Here is a 17113-nt window from a genome sequence, read left to right on the forward strand (position 1 = left end):
CTGAAATTACATGGGTTTCTCAGCCCCCAATAGCCATATAGTTAAGGCCCATTAAAGCCCTGGTTCTCAACATGGGGTCCAGGGACCCACAGGGGGCTCCAGAGGGTCCCCAGCAAGATGGATATAGTTAGCAAAACAAGTCGATCCTTACTGGTCCGTAACTCAGAAAGTGTACAAATGGAACAAAATGGTTCTTTATGAGCCCATTTGGTTCCATTTGTATGGAACTGGAATGTATGTTTTGCAGTGCAGATAAGGCCTATATGAATATTCAACGGGGTCTACTCTACTCTGGGGGTCCTTGAAAAGTTGAGAGTCACTGGCCTACTGACCACTGATTCAATACCCATTTCCACATTTGGTAGCTGTCTAAAATAGGCAGTTGTATACAAATTAGTTAGACTTTGCATTTTGTCAAATGGGTTATATGGGTGAATATTCCATGCTAAATATTCCAATATTGAAACTTTAGGTCAGACAACAAAAGCCTGATCAGAGGGAGCAATGGAAATGGATCAGAGAGGGTTTAAGGGACATAGGTGGAATGTGATGTCACCAGGGGTGAAGATAAAAGCAAGTAATTGCTTGGCTTTGGGGTTGAGTGGAATTTTCACGGATAAAACTAAATGCAACGTGACAGGAAGGAAATCCTTGTAGACTACTTTACTGTCTGGAAAATATTTTAAACTCGCAGTCAATTCCTCGTGGAATGAATTAAAGTATGCCTTACACATTTTCAATCAGGGCAAAATATTTAAATAAAAGTGATGTACTATGCAACATGGGGTCTTGAAACACATAATATCCATTTACCCTGGAAATAACTGTTTGCAGTCAGCCCGTTTGTAAAAGCACTCATTGTCCTCCTGGGTTTGAAAATCCAGTTAGCTATCACATGAGCACAACATGTTACTGATTATCCCCCTACATTTGAGAAAAATGTGTTTTAAAGCTGCTGTTTTCTTCTGTGTTTTTCCTGAAGGGGTCTGTCCTCACAATGAGTGAAATCAAAGGTTATTCAACGTATAAATAATAATAATAATAATAATAATAATAATAATAATAAATAATAATAATAATTATGTTGAAGCTTTATGAACGGGCAAATGTTTTCACCACTATGAATGCCATAAATCTAAAGAACTGGCTTCTTCCATATGGTGCCTTTCCTAAAAGCACAATCTTTCTTTCTACCAACAAACCATTGGTTAACCCAGTGTATAGTTTGACAATGATATTAGCTATGATGCACCACCACTATGCCATACAGATGTAACAATGCTACAATGCATTTACTAGAACTCTGAGAGTTACAAATGAAGAAATGAACGCTGAAGATTTTACTGTGTACCTCCCATGGCTTAAAAGAAACCTAGATTGAACATTTATGAACTGCAAACTGTGTTTTCCCACTGGTATCATAAACTTAAAGGACCTACTATATACAGGTATATATATATCAGCCGTTCTGTAGATTTGATGATGTCTTCTATCACACTAAGGTTTAAACAAAAATGTACTATGATGTTAGATCCAACCAAGGGATGGCAACCATAAACTGACCCCATGTTTTAGACCTGCAACTTTCAGCCCCAGTATGAGACCATAGTACAGCATTCATGTTGTATGAAAGAAATGTACTGTATTCTACAGGCCAACAGTATGAATAAAAAACACAAATCCAGGATTAAAGATTACAATATCCATATGAAAAAAGTGTGGGGGGGGAAAAAAAATTTCCACGCAGCCAATGAATATATATTTAGCAACATGTTTGATCTCATTAAATGCATTATTCACTGAAAAGCCATTAAAGCAAGTGATTTGTTTTCAAACATGAAACCTTGTAAAAAAAGAAAAGTTCTGGATTACACAAAAATATTAACCAAATGGTACTCTCAGTGTCTGTAATCCCACCCCATTATAAGGCATAGTAACACATTATAAATTAATGCATATAGTAACTCTAACCCATCACACACACAAGACTTTTGCAGACTCTGTTAGTGTGTATGGTTGAAGTCATGCATCATGTGCTATCAATATTTAGTCAAACAGTGACCTTTGGTCTCTGAGTTAGAAAATATTGCAATGTATTATTATGGCTGGTATATGGTATTAAGGCTTTTACTCTTTATTAACATTTTGATTATGAGTGAACATCTGACAAAGTATATTGTGAATGGAAGTCATCAGAAGTTTACATGGTGTATACGGCATGCTTACTTTCCTCTATGTAGACTACTTTCCTTTGTGTCTCACCACATGTACATGAGACTATTTTGGTTTATTTATTTTTTGCACAAAGCCCTACAGACCCACACTGTATCTGTTTATTGTTCTACTATAGCACCTTATGTACACATCTGCATATCCTACTATTTGCAACCTCATGTACATACATGTTATATGTAGTATATAATGTATGTATTACTTAGATAGATAGATAGATAGATAGATAGATAGATAGATAGATAGATCTTTATTTTACTTATTACTCTATTCAACATTAGATTATTGTCTCCACCAGGCCGAAGGCATGGGGAGAGTATAGCCGCCGGTGTGTGATAGGTTAATTGAAAATAACGGAGGCGGCTGTTTTTACGCGCGGCGTTCACAGACGGTGTGTGAGGCCCTTATGTTTGTCTGTGTGTCCAACTGTCCGTGTGTGTCCGTTCGTCTGTTACCAGCTAATCTTCGGCACCTGGTCGATGCGAAACTTTAGATGCCATGCCAACGATGACCCTCTGCCCCAAATGTTTCAGAAAGGCCTGTTATAGAGCCACCAGGAGGCCGACTTTTGTAAAACACATTTATTGCTATTACTCCTCCATATTTTGTCCAAAAATCCTGCAGTATCTCTATAATCATGTGCTCAAGACGGATCTGTCCGATATTTCATATTCCATATTGAATGGCATTGGCTTTCAAAATTTGCAAGATTGGACCGTTTTGAACAAAAACCCTCAAATCATAAATGCAGCATGCAATTTACGTGAAATCTTTCACAGATGTTCCTACTAGGCTGAGGAATATATCCCACCCTTTTCACATCGGCCTGTTATAGCGCCACCAACAGGTGGATTTTTGAAAAACACATTTTTGGAACAAAATGCCTCAAATCATCCAATTGCCATCCAAGGGTAAGAAGAAATGGCACCCTTTACACATTGGCTTATTATAGCGCCACCAGGAGGCCACAACCTGACCTGCCCTGGTGGAGACCTGTGCCCCGAGGGGAACTTTTTCTAGTTTGACCTGATTCTCTCCTTGTTTTTCCTTGCTCTTCTATCTCTTCCTCCCTTTCCTGAAAACTAAAAATGATGGAACTTGTATGAAGGGGGGGGGGGGGGGGGGGGGGGAAAGGTATTTCAGCCACTTAATTACACATTTAAACCTGTGATGTGACATGTGATTCTGCTTTACATTTTGAGGCCTCTTTTGATTCTTGCCTTTACAAATCACACTGACAGTAGTTATCATAGTTAAAGTTTACACTCCACATTTTAAGTTATTACTTTATCATACGACGAAAATAGCAGATCTGCAAGCTGCATTGTGAGCTTGTAAAACTACTATGAAACCGCTGTACGGCAGACTATAAAGGAAGCATTATACGCCATTAAAATGAGTCGTGTGTAACAGTGTGCTTTCTTAATCCCAAAACGTACCAACCGCTGGGATGGAATAGATGTGTGTTAACATTACATACTGATCCCATCTTCCTTGCTTTCAAGGACACATTAACAGGAGTGTGTTAATCACATGAAAGCAGACATTAGAAAGAATAAAAGTCCTTTAATCTGCCATGGCTGTCCATACTGAGCCATTATGAAGGATTAAACTGCCGTTCTGGAGTGAGTGTCTCTTGAAGCCTGCTGGACCTCAAATATCACTTACATAGCTTTTACAGTAAGATGGGAGTGCAGGCACTCACAGCACTGATCTGCACATGAACATGTGTTGCCCCCCCCCCCCCCCCCCCCCCCCCCCTTGCACGCACACACGCACGCACGCACGCACACACACACACACACACACACACACACACACACACACACACACACACACACACACACACACACACACACACACACACACACACACACACACACACACACACACACACACACACACACACACACACACACACACACACACACACACACACACCAACAGTGGAAGTGCAAGCAGCTCAAAGCAGCAAGATATCATGTGGCTTCATGTGGCAAAATACAAATCATTCTCCCCATGATAACAGTAATCATTTATGTACTGTATCCATATGTTTGGTAATGTTTAGAGTAATGTTAGGAACAGCTCAAAACCGGTACTTATTTAATAACGATTGCAATTCATTGCATCCGACCTCTGCCAGGTCATATTGACTCACCTGTTGAATAGAATACGGCCTAAACATGTTCCCTGACAGCAAGGATGAAATCTTACCTTCTGTGATCCAGAGGTGGTACGCTTGAGGGAGGACCGCTTGAAGGTGCCAGCACTACCTTTATCCATGTTCAAGACTCAGATGATGTCTCACAGAAGCATGTAAACATGACAGGGAGAGATCCTCCGTCGACACATCAGTGTACATCAGTGACATCAACAGCACTGGAAATCAGCCAGAAGCCCTGGGCACCCCGTTGCAGACCCAAGACATGGCCGCGAGCTCCAACATCACACACTGAGAAGAGTAAACAAAAGTTTCACCATCGGTGCGAGGATCCCACCACTCCTCTGTCAGCAGCTTTGCTCACAAATGACAAGATAGAGATCCTGCAGCCAGGGGATATAAATCACTAGATGACACACTTGACACATAGACCCCCTTCCTCTGCTGGCAGTCCCGTAATCGGGCTTAATGCGGCCAGCTCTTTGAAGCCCCACAGTCTAATGGATAGAGATTTAATAAATGGTTATTGAAGGTAAATCTACTTTGGCGCACAACACCCCACCCCCATCCCCCCCCCCCCCCCCCCCCCCCCCCCCATCCCAAAAATGGAAAGACCATGCAGTTTATACCAGGTAACTGTCCAGTGCTGGAGAGATGTACACATGATGTGTGTCACTGATGATTCCCTCAAGTTTAAACAAATGCACAGTGAGTACACAGTACAATACTTCTGTACAATTTTACACTCTGAGTTCGACATCAACTCAACAACTTCAACTATCACATCAAGGGTTTACAGGTGTAAAACAAAACTTATCTAACCAGCTGAAAATTAATATATTTGGTTCGGATTTTGGATTAACTGATGGCAGACAAGAATGAGACAAAACAAGCAGGTGACATATTTTGTGTCGTATTTGCTGCCATCATTTGCAGTTCCCAGGAAAGCTGAAAATAATAGAAAGAAATAGAAAGGAAACAAGGAAAGCGCATCAGAAATATTCCTAATGAGTAGAGTAAATAAGATGCATGGTTAAAAGAAACAAATGGCAATGGAATGAGGCAGTTAAAATAGCAGCATATACTGATATACAAAGTATAGAAAACAATCACAGCAAAATATCAACAGATAGTCCCTTGTATATCAATTATTGTGCAATGATTTTAATCTACACTGTATATCTAGAATATTATTTTGTAATTGTTATTGTAATTTGTAACTATAATTACTACCAAAACAATGCAATAATTCTATTTTATCACATACACAACTTGCTATATGTCTATTATACAGTATGTACAGTGAGAGTTTGCATTTATTGTGTAAAGGGAATGTTGTCAGTTTGACTTTTGTAAAAGCAAAACATTCACATGTAGTATTACTATAATAACTAGTGCTGTTAACGGTACTAGTTTTAAGTCTGAATTCTACATTACAGTTTGGTTTAGTCTCACTAGCAATGTCCGCCCATTCGTGAACAAAGAGGGTTGGAATGTGAAAAACAAAACAAAAAAAATCCTGAAAGCCATCAGAGCATGATAAATTGCACATTATAATCAAACCGCTTCATATATTAGGTCAAGTCGTAGTGATTTTTTTTACCTGGGATGTTGTATGTATCCAGCTAAGCTAGCTGTTACACACACATCAAAATAGATTACTCTAGACAAACAAATTGTAGTCTTTAGATCCCCCCACCCCCTCTCACTAATGAAATACAATAATTTATCTAAAAATCTTGATGCAAGTTTTATGTATAGCATCTGCATCGTGATCAGGGAAAAACACAATACATTCAGGATTAGTGGCATTTATTTCGTGAAAATGGGCACCTTTATTTTAGAATAAATTTAATTTTGAAGGGAATCTAAAAAAGCTGACATCACGATCACATGACCACAGAGAGTTCTGGACTAAATCTGTTGGATACAATTTACAATTTAAGCATTTAGCAGACACTAGTCTTAATCCAGAGTGATTTACATTAAGCAAGAACAAAGAATAAAAAAGCATGGCAATACATAATGAATCATAGGTAAGCTAAGAACGTAACAGTGGAAAATCTATATAATGAAATTACATAAAATGCTATAAGTCTACATAAACTGCTCTCTAAGTCTACATATCTATCTATCTAAGATACATAAATTGAGCCTTTTCATACGCCTGTATCGAGGCTAGGTCAAGTAGAGCTATAGGCTAAAATGGAGTCTGAGTCTGGATAGTGTGTTTGAGGAAAAACAATGAGTATCATGATTTATGGAAAAGATTTTGGATTGTATGACCTAGGACTCAAGAGTTATGCCAAAACGGGAATTGGTCTGTTATAGCGGCACCTACTTGGCCTACTGGGAGTATTATGGAAAATAATGAAGTGTAGACACAGCAGGAGCAGGACAACAGAACACCCCTCTAGCTCTATAGCAAAGAAAATGCACACAGAGCACCAATCTCAGACCCTTATAGCCTATAGATGTCCAGTCTAACGGATGCCGTCCTTGGTCATTATATACAAGCATGTTACACTTACAGACAACATCACTGGATGTTGTCCAGTGATGCTGAACCAGCCAAAAAAGAGAATAGTGAAGTGGAAATAGGCTTTGGAACAGCTGACAGCAACAGAAGCTTGTGACAAGACTCCATGCTGTGAAGTTAAACATTAAAATCAGATACCACGGAAATTATTTAGAACAGATTGTCATACATTCCGGTTTGGTCCTATATGGTGCCTGATATTATCTTCACAGACAGACAGGCAGGCAGGCAGGCAGGCTGGCTGGCTGGCTGACTCACTGTAATAATACTGTACATAATATCTTGCCTTTGGCCTTTCCGGACTGTCTACTGGCGGATATAATAAGGGATTCATAGGCCTATCTCAGTCTGGTTTAGACAGCAACCCCACCTATTGGACAATGATTAGAATGGCTATAAAAGTGAAAGTCAGGGGTTTTCCAAATATGCCTAATATGAGGATATATATAAATGTATTACACAAATATCTCAGTCAACAGTCAGATATCCAGCAAATGCACTCAAGCAAAAAGCATTCATCTGCAGTGATTTTACATTTGAAATCCTATAGCCTAGTTTATCAATCCCTTATTTAACCACTTAAACCAGTTTACCAATGTCCCCATGGGTTATACTTAGGCTACTTGGTTCTCTCCTTTCCCTCAAATCTCTTCCTGGAAAATAGCAGATCTACAATACATCAGACTTGGCCTGTAGATATGCCGTTTTCAGCGATTATTCGCCTCTTATGACATGCCCAGAAAATGCTAGGGTTCATTTGGTTAAACATCTGTATTCAAATAAGGTGAAATAAGTAGGTTACACCAAATCAACAACTGTACTACAGCATTATTACACCATCTAATGAAAGGACTTACTAGTAGCCTAAGCCTATTAAACTGTCATCACGATAGAGCTTTACCTGTCTTGGACAATTGTAGACAGTTGGCTGGGTTCTTTCTAAAAGCTCACAAGTCTTGAAAACAGCAAATCAACACCAGGTTACTGTAGATTTCCCTGTTCCCCTAATGCAGCCATGTTTCTCACGGTTAGTGTTGTGTTGCCTCACTCGAAGAATACATAATGCATCATTTCTCCTCGTAAGCAGACACAAATAAGCTTTATCATCTGTTGGGTACGTGGCTTTGCAGGTGTCACTTGAAGAGATTACTTGCCCATGGCAGGTAGCAGTGCAAAGAGGTGAAGCAATGTCAAACTAGGCTCCAGACTTCCCAAAACAAACTGGTCAGGCTCCTACTTGGCCTCACCCCCCTCACCCACCTCACCCTGCCCACTTTGACAGGCTGGAATGGCTTAGGGTCGATGACAGAGTACAGCATCTTGCAATGGGTCTGGTCCACAAGATTCGATACAAACAAGGGACTAAATTATTTTCGCTCCTATACCACCAAAATGTGTAATGCCCTACCAACAGTCATTAAGACATGCAAATCCCTTGACTCCTTAAAAATCGCTCTCAAAGGGCACCTACGGACTGCTGCAATACTGGCCCCCGTAAAATCTGAATCCCCCCCACCCCTTTTCCCCTCACTGAATATGTTTCTTTTCCCTTTTTACCTCCTTTATGATGAATTCCTGTTCTGTTCTTTGACTATACAGAAGTGTCTATTTGTACGTCTCTAAATGTTTTGATGAATTGAACAAGGTGGACCCTCTTGTAAACAAGTGTAATGCTTAATTGGGTCGTCCACTCAGTTAACAGTCTTTGTATTGAGTTTGTGCTTGAAATGTACTGTAATTCTGCAAAATGTTAATAAATATTTCAATCAATCAATCAAAAACAATGAGAAGATAAATGATCAGACAGCTTGTCCATTATCAGATCAAACAGGCAATAAGACAGTTCTTACAGATATGGGAAACCTGGGAAGTTCAATAAACAGAACTAGTGTTGATTTATATGGTAAATTTGTGGCAAGTTTGGCAACACAAAAATGCCATTGACAATGATGGGACATTTTACGTCATATGTAGACGAGCAAATCGGCTAACCAATCACATAAATTCAGTTCAATGAAAGGAGAAAGTATAGTCACATTAGCAAAGAAGATATTGCTGTCCCACTGTGCAGTTGCAGTAGGCCCATATGTCAATGACTGGGGACTGCCCATAGATCCGAAGTCCCGTTAATGATTTTGGTGTAAAAATCCCATGTTGCTCTATTTGAAATAAGCCTTCGATATGTTTAATTGTTTTTCACATGATCATTTTCCCTCCATGAACTGTGAGAATTATCAGTTGCGTGTTGGTGACAAAGCACCACAAGAGGGCGCTCTAACATCTTGCATAAATAATGACTCCACGGATGTTTCAACTTTTTAGAGACCACTGGAAAACTGTAGATATGCAATTTATGTTGTATCACTATTTATTTAGAATGTCAGCATCATAGGTAATATCTAGAAGAGGATGAAAGCATCCGTACCACTATTTTTCACATGCTGAATGACGCTTCTTCCAACCTGTTAGGCTACCGGTACTCATTGATTAGTCAATGAATATTATGAGCTGTTGGTAGGCCTGCCTATATTAACTTTAAACTATCATTCTTTTTTTTCTCCCAGATACGCTACTTTGTGTCATCCCCCAGGAGATTTTTCATTTCCTTGTGCCGTTAAGTTTTGTGCCGTTGTTATGTTATGTAAAGGCCCCTACTTGCTCATTTGTAAATGTCTTCTTTCTTCCTCGGCACTTAAACCAGATGGGATCATAGGATGGACAACAGCTGGAAAGCAGGTTAGGCCTAGTCTCATCATGTGCAATGAGTTCCGCATGTGATAGCCTACTCGAGGAAGGAATGGGAGACTGTTGAGGAAGCAAACATTATTTTTAGCTTGTGCTCTGGTGCAGAGTGGAGACCCCTCTGTTGTAACCATAGACTGTAAAAAATATGGACAAAGCGTTCTCCGGGTCTAACGTGAACGTAAAATGAAGCCTGTCAGTCCTTGTATTGTAGTCGCCATCTTTCTAGATCCGTTTTGGCCCAGCTGGCCCAGGCAACGAGGCGGGACTTCCCCCCTTCTTCTCCGTTGGTTTTTATTTTGACTCGAGTGGGAGGGGAATCCCGATCATAGACTGTAACGGTAGCCACGCCCCTCAGACATACGCGACTTTATGGTCATTTTTTTAATAAATGGGACCATAATTTTCCAAAAAGAATATTATGACATTAGAAATTACTTCAAATGAGACTTTAAACTAGTGACTGGAAGCAGAAAGTATTCATGGTTGTATCGAAGTAGCTAGGCTACTAATTCGGTGGATGTAGCTTTTAGGTCAAATTAGTCGAAGTAAAAGTGTATTGAGTCAAATTTCTTTGGATCATGTAAGACTTGTCCAGTGAAACTGATCCTGGGGGTTTTCATTTCATCTAAAGAAGACTAATTTCACTAATGAATTAGGCGTGCTAATTTGTTTCAGTTTCACCTGGTGTAGTGTTGTGTTGGAATGGAAACTGAATACCCTCACTGGCTCCATATCATAGAGCTCCATATAGGCTATGGCATAAAATTTAGGGTGATTATTCTATAGATTACATTTTCATTAATCATATATCATATAATCATCTTTATAATTGACTAAATCAATTAGTCTGCTGAACCACTTAAGCCCTATTCATCATAGCCAATATCATACAGAAAATACTGTAGCCTAAGACTTTTATCGACTATTAAAATACTATTTTTGAAACGTTTTGAAAACCAGACAATTATTGTTTGTAATAATCAATTAAATTGATTACTTTGCTTAACTGTTTTGCACCCCTAATATATGATACACAGCATGATACCGCCATGCTGTGTTATTGGGTTATTTCTCATGGTCAGCACTCAGCACCATGCACCTCTGTCAGGCAAACGTGTGCAATCAAAAGTAAATAACACCTTCACAAAGCATTACATGTACACTGCATAAGTGCCCTGTGGAAGAATACAGAACAGAACACACTGCTCTGGGAGTACAGCCAAATCACTTCTTGTTTGTTTACGTGGGCTACATCCATAGTTTATCTATTGCTCCTGTAGTGACCAACAGCAGCAATAGATAACAAGTTAACAACAACCCCCCACACACACACACACACACACACACACACAGCAAAGCTGTTTCTATTGAATTGGGGTGTTGTTTTTTTATTATTATTAGTGGCTGAACAACCAGCTTTTCCCATGGTTGCCAAGGCGATCAAATACACCCTCACCTGAGACCTTAATTGGTGCTTCAGGTGTGCCTCATGGCCCTGGTCCCTTGGTCCCAGAAGCCGGTTGGTTAAGATTGGTGAGAGCACACCCTTTGTTTGTGGGTTAAAAAAAGACATCAATGCTGTTGTACTTCTGTAACTGTTAATGCTGTCCTGGTGTTTTATGTTGTTGTTGTTTTGTGCCGACATACATGCAGGTGCATGCAGATTTGGATACAGCTATGACACTTGGCCCGACAACCACTTCCCCTTCTTGGTAGACCAAACACACGCTGTGAATGGTACATGCGAATGAGACTTGTCAGAGCTTGTTACAGCATGTGTATAGATTTCATTATCTTCATTGGTCTAGGAAAACAATCTAATCTAGAGCATAATACAGTAACAATCCAGATGGACCTCATCTAGTTAAAAGTCTATCCCCAGTTTAAACCTTAGAACACAAAGCTTTAGGTTGTATTGCAGGGCACTGTGTCGCTCAATAGCAGTTTGCCTACTTGTGACTGAATATGGGGGAAATTAACTTGGTACAGTCATCGCTTGGACGATTGGACCTATTTGCGTCTGTCGTGAGTGCCGTATAATGGTAACAAACAGAATAGTAGATGTTTTTGAACCCATGCAGACTGACACAGTATACCTAAACATGTAGAAAAACAACAATAAAGGTCCCCACACACCGAGTTTTCCATCGGTTTTCAGAAAAACGCGTCCAGTGTGCAACCACCTTAAGTGTGACTATTATTTGCCTTCCTTGATGTGATCCACATTGTCCACATTGTCCCCCTAATCACAGTGACCTTGCACATTCAATCGTAGGTTCTTACAGGCACCCTTTCTTTGTGAAAGCTGTTTAAACAGATTGTTTAGTACCTTTTCTACTTAGTATACTGTGTGTACTTTTTATAGTGGACAGTCTCTGCTAGACTATTAGGTCTACAGTATTGGGAGAGAATGCTTCGAGCATGAACATTTATTATGTGATTGATTGGTTTTGGTGTTTTGTTTCCGCAGCATTCAATTGGACAAAATTAAAACCCACTGACTGCACTGTTTAAAATGAGAAGAAAACGAAGGATTGGTTTCTTGCAACCTATTAGATTCTTGAATCCGCCACTCTACAAGAGAATTAACACCAGGTTAAAACCGGCATAAACTGATGTTGTCAATTTGTCAAAATAATATTGTCCTTGAGAAACCTTTCTGCTGAGCATGTGATCTGCTGGTAAATGATAATAATGATATGGCTGTGTTTTCACCTCCTCAAAGCTGAGGGAGATGGACCCCTATGGCTCATATCTCAGAGATGCTGGGTGGAGTCACAGTGGCAAAGTCCACTAGTTGTCAACAAAACTGCCAGGGGAGGTGGAGAAGTGAGCTACGCCTGGACCACAGGAAGGGACAGCAGGGTGAACGGTTGCAAAACCACAGTTATTGAGACACATGCCTTACCAAGAACATATGAGATAATTGAGATGAGAGGGTGTCATATCTGTTTCTGGTAATCCCCACTTTACTGTATTAGTCCGTGAGCCAGGGGGGTCGGTCGGTATCAACTGAGGGGATTAATGCTCATAGTGATTTTTGTGAAGGTGCAATTGGATGATTTGAGGCATTTTGTTCCAAAAATGTGTTTTGCAAAATTCCACCTGTTGGTGGCGCTATAACAGGCCAATGTGAAATGGGTGGGATATATTCCTCAGCCTAGTAGGAAATTCTGTGAAAGATTTCACGTAAATTGCACGCTGCGTTCATGATTTGAGGCTTTTTGTTTCAAAAGAGCCAATCCTGCAAACTTTGAAAGCCAATGTTAGCCAATTAGGATGGAATTTTTGACAGAATCTGGTGGAGTCGGCCTCCTGGTGGCTCTATAAAAGGCTGTTCTGGAAAATCCAGGGAGTGTGTGTGCAAAATGTGGCATCGGTGCTGGAGATTAGCTGTTCACAGACGGACGGACGGACAGATGGACACACGGACAGACGGACACATGCACGGACGTACGGACAGAGTGCAAAACAGACTCTCCCCATGCCTTCGGCCTGGTGGAGAAAATAATTATGTATTGGTCAGGGCTTCACATTAAGGCTTGTCCTGTTGTCCAGGACAAGTAATAAATCCTTCCGGACAAGTCATGTTCCATATATGGCCAGTAGGCCTACCTACAAGATTCATTCCATATGTTGATCTGACCCCCCTAATCACAAATTTGATCCACACTGTTCATATTCACAACAGGCACTCTCATCAAGACAAGATGCCTGCTGTCCATCGTATAGGCTGACTATAAAATAGGTTTAAAGTGTTTAAACTGATTTTGATGTGATAAGCAATTTTGCTGCAGGGATCCCCTGGAACCCTCTCAAGGACCCCTCGAGAACCACTGGGCTCGGGTGTCAGTACACCCAGAAACGCCACTGCTGAGAACCATTAAAAACAAATGTCTTCCATGCCAATGAATGACGTACCTGATTTTAACATACCATGATGCCAGGTATACAAACCTTTAAGAGTGTTAAAACAGGCACCAAACAATGGCGGATACAGAACATGCCTATGACTGCAGTCTGTTTTTTAGATATTATAATGGCCGGTGGAATGGATGACGTCAGAACAGTTGAGACGAATAACCAATTTATTCTGACCCCTCCCCGAAAAGGCCTTTTTGTCTGCTGCTCAAGCTTGCCACTGTCTCTGATTGGTCTTTAATGCTTTGAAAAGTTCAAAGCAATCACTTCAATATAGAAAATGAAGAAGTTGATTTGATTTTTATTATTAAAGATCACCCAGCTGGTGCCATAGCAACCAGCTAGTTGAAGTAGAAAGTAGGCCTACAGAGATGGCCATGGAAATAGTAACAATAATAAGCTTGACTATTAAAGTAATTAGTTACAAATTGCTCCATCTACACCTTCCTCTCAGCTTTGTACAAAGGGTTGAGGAAACCGCAACATGCTTCTTTTAAAACCACTTCACGAGTTCACGTTGCTTGAAAAAAAAGTGTGAAGGTCAAACCACTCTCCCACAGCTTTAAGAACATTGTGCTTTTCTTCATCGTGTGACTCGTGTCTACTGGACTTGTATGCATTTTGTATTTATGGTAATATTATTGACCACTCATTTTGTACATGGCAAACATTTTGTTTGAGGAAAATGCCCATCACAAGCCTGTATGTTGATGACCCCTGCTCCGGAGTGAATGGGAAATGTACTTGTCGTGCCTCAAAAAGTTAATGTCAAGCCCTGTTGGTTAATCTTGAGTGAATACAGTTCTACAGCTTATAGAACTGAAGTCAAGTTTACATTGTTGTTCTCCCAGAGATCAAATTTAACCTTGACCTGACCTTGTCAATGTGATATTGACCTGTTTTTTTTAGATAACTATTCTAAATGCTAATTTTAACAACTTTTCTGTTAAACATATAGTCTGAGCTTTATCCTTACCATTTTTCAAAGACAGAGGGTCAATACTAACCATCAGTTTTAAGTAGAATATGCTTCATTCAGATTTTGAAAACTGTGTTTTGGCATGTGGATATAAATGGAGTGATAACACACAGAAAGCTACCAGAGCACAGATGCAAGGCTATCACATTTTTCCTAGCACTAGGGGTGTATACCTTCCCAATTTTGGGTCCCTGGCTCACGGCCTATATGCATAAAACCTATACTTTATATGACTGTGGGCACAGTCGTTTCAAGAAATATTAATTAAGCTTAAAACTACACTGTAGTTGTACGGTTAGTGTTTCATTAGAAACCCAAATATTTTTGCAATATTTTGTTGCCACCAAAGTTGTGCTGAAAGTTTTTTTAGTTGCTAATTAAACTCAGCAATTCTGACTTCAGAGATATGAATCAGGTTGATGTAAAGGTGGCCACAAACTATATGTGCATTGTCAGGACAATGCTTGCCGGCCAAATGCATTATGGGAACTATGATAACCATCAACAATTAACTAAAATGCATATAAAAAGAGCAAATGTAATGAGGACAGGATTCAAGACCTTGGATTGGAGGTAGACAAAGCAGATGTATTAGAGGCTCCATCAGAATGTCTGTGACTAACTTTGCTAAGGAACAACAGGGCAGGCCTGTGCATACAGCCATCTGAACTGAGATTGGCTCAGTGCACCCCACTAGAGTAAACTGTTCCTGGAAACCTGTCACATGGGGCAATCTCCCGCCTGTCACAGCTAAAAGATTATAGCACAGCTACAGACCTATACATACAGTAGATTAAAGCACAGCTACAGACCTACATACAGTATGTACAGACCTACAGACAGACCTACATACAGTATGTATTGCACTCTCCACTGGCTGGTGTGTACTATTGACCTGGGCCCATGCAAAGGTTAACAGGGAATCCATATGCTGCCCTGGGGTTGTAAAATAACAGCACTCTTGACCTGCAGGAAGTCACCCCAACCACTAACTTCATTACGCAATGTGTCTTACTTAACCGACAATGACTTCTCCCCTTGGTTTGAGAATTTGCATCCTCATTTGATACTGTGGCATATTTGGCAGTAAGAGGACATCCATAAGCTAAGTCCATTCTCAAGAGCAGTAGGATATCTAGAGAAGAGGGTTGTACAAATATTCTCAAAACTCAGCTGTGTCAACTTCCAGTGTTGAGTCAGTGCACGACTCATCCAAGCAACCAGATGTGCGATTCAAGACCAGGCGCCTTATTCCCCACACATTTTCCACATCCTTTCGAGTGACTGACGTGGACAAAAGAAAAGCATAATGTTTTATCCTCCAAAAACATTACTCTCCAGAGGTGCGAAGGTACAGCTTAATTTGAAACAGAGGAGACAGGAAGAAAAAAAGAAAAAACATTGGCGTTTCGCCCACGGAAACTCCAGTGCATCACTGACTGCCTCAGTCCGCTGCGACAGTTTAATAAATGTAAATGAATGTCAACAGGATGTAATCACAAAAAAATCAATAACCATCACAGTGACTGTTTACTCCAGCAGTCAAAGTGCTACTGTGAATGGGATTACTGAGCATTTATGAGCCAAAGTCAGTCAATATTTGAAATTCTTCCTCTGAGCCAAAGCAGGCAGTTGTCAGTCCCACGCTAGCCTTGTGAGATCCAAAGAGATTTTTCTTTCACTGGTGGGCTACACATAAAACACAGCATTATCTAGATAAAGCAATAAGGACTACCGTCTACTGACTGAAGCAGTAGGATCAGGTACAATGCAGACTGTCTTGCTTTACTTGGGATTATTGAAGCTCAATGGATAATGGATAATGGCTATGGGTTAGTGTGCTGAATGAGTGTTACTGTGTAGACAATAAAATCATTCCAAACTTTCAAGATTGTATTCTTTGGAATGAACCATTCAAGGTTCAAGGTTGTACTTTATTGTTAGATCTTGTGTACAGGTACATACTGTAAGAGTAAAACTTATTTTTGTTTTGGCTTCCTTACAGACAATGCAGCAGCATAGATAGCATAACATTCAAAACCACAGCAAGCAAGAATAAAGAGTGCAAGAAAGAGAAATCAAAGTGCACAAATAATAGTAACATATGTGCATGTTTTCCCTGTAGTAGCAAAGTTAGGTAAACTTGTTGTGAAGCTTCACAGTAGGTTATGTTCCATATACAACATAATTTAGTTTAAGAAGGAGCATGAGAAGTAAGCTTCTCTAAAGTCAATTAGATTGCTGCTGCTTCATGGCAGATCGGTGTCTGCTGTCTTAATGCAAGGGTGGAGAAGGACTATGGACAATTGTTTATCACATGGGCTGTGCTCCTGACTCATTTGGTTTGAGGCCACAGTTGAGATCTACTGTAGGGATAAGAGAAAAACAAACAATGAAAAGCCATAGCCACGTCGTACCACCAGTTACAGATGCACCCACTGTTACAGTGGATTAGGCTGTTCTGAATCAATGCTATGTAACACCCTTTACTTCTGTGTGTTGGTTAAAAAAATAAGTGCTTTGGCAAAAACCT

This window comes from Protomyctophum bolini (assembly GCF_963924005.1).
Source record: "Protomyctophum bolini genome assembly, chromosome: 4".
Classification (NCBI taxonomy): domain Eukaryota; kingdom Metazoa; phylum Chordata; class Actinopteri; order Myctophiformes; family Myctophidae; genus Protomyctophum; species Protomyctophum bolini.